This window comes from Bos grunniens, chromosome 2 (assembly GCF_055505025.1).
Source record: "Bos grunniens cultivar Pamir isolate PY7600 chromosome 2, Bosgru_T2T1.0, whole genome shotgun sequence".
NCBI lineage: Eukaryota > Metazoa > Chordata > Mammalia > Artiodactyla > Bovidae > Bos > Bos grunniens.
In genome coordinates, this window is record NC_141166.1 from 23,282,079 (window position 1) to 23,284,990 (window position 2,912).

Consider the following 2,912-nt stretch of genomic DNA (forward strand, 5'->3'; position numbering starts at 1 on the left):
TTTTTTTTAATGAGCACAGTCTTTGAAACAATAATTTTATTTAATGATGTGAGAAGTGTACAAAACTGTGTTTCTGTCATTTAAGGTTTGCAAGAGCAGAAATTTGAAAACTTCAAATAGGGGATTGAAACAACAATAGGAGATCGAAAAATAAATCATGATGTATTAAATTTATTATATAGATCTATAGTCACTTATGTAAATATTGGTATAGTAAGAAGGGCAAGAGCATTAGCTCTGGAAAATAATTTCTGGGCTGGACTACCACTCATGTCTTTATCCTAACACCCTGACAAGATCAAGCTACATAACTTCACCCTGCCTCAGTTTCCTGACCTAAAGAAGTGACAATAATATTAATGCAAAGTCATAAATTTACGATGATGATTAAATTAACTAATATGTAAAAGTCCCAGTAAAACACTGAGTCTAGCACCAATAGATGCCCACTGCTCTTAGTAATGGACATAGTCACAGCAAGAGCAAGCAGTACTTGGAAAGACAACCAGTATCACGTCTAGCACCCACTAGCTCATGGTTTCAAATCCAGTGGCCATTTCTTTATCATCCTTGTTGAAGTACGGTTGTATCTTATTGTCCACATCATTCCGTTTTCTCTCTTGTTTCAATGACTTCTTCGTCTTCTTTGTTGGCTTTCTGCTGAAGTTCTAAATGTTGGGATGCCCCAGACCTCAGAACCAGACCTCTATCTCATCTTGTTCATATTTTGCTCTTGTTCTTCAATCAAAAACAGAAAAACAACCATCGCTCATTATTACACCAATCAGACTGCTTTCTCTGCAAATATTTATCACCATTTTATATTATCTTGTTTATACACACACACACACACACACACACAAGTATTTTTATCCCTGTTTTAGTATTATCAGTTTCTCCTTACTAGAAAACAAGTTTCATGAGAACAGGTAACTTCAGGGGCTTGCTTGTCTATGCATCTGAGCAAAGGCTTACATATAGGAGGCGTTGAACCAAAATGCATGGAATACATTACACAAGAAATAACATACTATAGTATGATGATATATGCATACATAAAATAAGACTCATACAAAAACATAATACTCACAATAATAACAGTAACCGCAAACACAAGTGCTATGCTGTGCTTAGTCCCTCAGTCGTATCCGACTCTTTATGACCCCATGGACTGTAGCCTGCCATGCTCATCTGTCCAGGGGGATTCTCCAGGCAAGAATACTGGAGTGGGTTGCCATGCCCTCCACATGCATAATGTTTGTTATGTGTTCTACTCAATTCTTTCATTCAATCATCACACCAATCTTCTAAGGTAGGTAGTCTAATACTCCTCATTTTACAAACTAGAATAGTAAGGCAGAATTTAAATGATTTGTCTAAGGTTGCACAGTTATTATATGAAGATGGAAATCCTAGTACAGAAAAAAAAAATACACAATTGTGTTTATGTCCAATTGGCAGTGTGTGTGTTTGTGTGTGTGTATGTTTTTCTTAAGAAAAAAAAAACAAGTATATGTGTTGCTTTGTTTTCTCAAATAAGCACATATAATTTTTAATAATAATTTTACATAGTAATTTGGGGAAAAAACATAAAATTCTGTCTTCACAAAATTCCCCCAGAAAGAAGAGCCTTTGGAATCCATGGGTTTCCATTTATTTTTAAAATGAGAAGACTGAATCAGGAGGATTTGTGAAATGAAAATGTCACCAATGCATCATAGAGTTTGGCAATATCTGCAAAAAAGAGATAAAAATTCAAAAGTATGTATGAGTAATGTATTGGCCAGATAAGATTTGGGGAAAAGTTATAAAGAAACAGGGAACTGCAGGTGGAAACAACCTGTATAATGAAAATTTTTAAAATGGGGTTTAGAAGATTGTACCTTTGGGGACCGTGGCCAGGTTGGTTTCTGTGACTACCTTAATCAAAGCTAAACCAAGTCCTGCCCATTTTCTCAGCTTCTGCCCCCAAAAATGCTGTAGCCTGTCTTCCTGAATGAGGGTATATTAGTCTTATTTAAACTCACACAGAGTTAATAAGTACTTGAAAATACCCATGAGTAATTGGAACAGAGGAAGAAACAAGTGCAAGCTGCAGTGTACAACGTATTTCCCCCCAAGCCTACTTCCTTACTTCATTTCAGTTCAGTCGCTCAGTCGTGTCTGACTCTGCGACCCCATGAATCGCAGCACGCCAGGCCTCTCTGTCCATCACCAACTCCCGGAGTTCACTCAAACTCATGTCCATCAAGTTGGTGATGCCATCCAGCCATCTCATCCACTGTCGTCCCCTTCTCCTCCTGCCCCCAATCCCTCCCAGCATCAGAGTCTTTTCCAATGAGTCAACTCCGCATGAGGTGGCCAAAGTACGGGAGTTTCAGCTTTAGCATCATTCCTTCCAAAGAAATCCCAGGGCTGATCTCCTTCAGAATGGACTGGTTGGATCTCCTTGCAGTCCAAGGGACTCTCAAGAGTCTTCTCCAACACCACAGTTCAAAAGCATCAATTCTTTGGTGCTCAGCTTCATTTAGTTAATCCAAATAAAATTATTTGAGAGTATTTGTGGTTCAGCTGGTAAAGAATCCGCTTGCCATGCGGGAAACCTGGATTCGATCCCAGGGTTGGGAAGATCCCCTGGAGAAGGTAAAGGTTACCCACTCAGTCTTCTGGCCTGGAGAATTCCATGGACTGTACAGTTCATGGGGTCACAAAGAGTCAGACACAACTGAGCAACTTTCACTACGGCAGATGAACTTTGAGGCTCCAGGAAATGTATTACCAAGGTAAGGCGTGAGGTACCAATACTCCCTTCAAACATAGTAACAAAAAATAAATTCAAGATTATTATTTCTAAACATCTGATCTTTTTGTAACTCTAGATTAACTATGAATTAAATTTAAGGGGCTGGTGG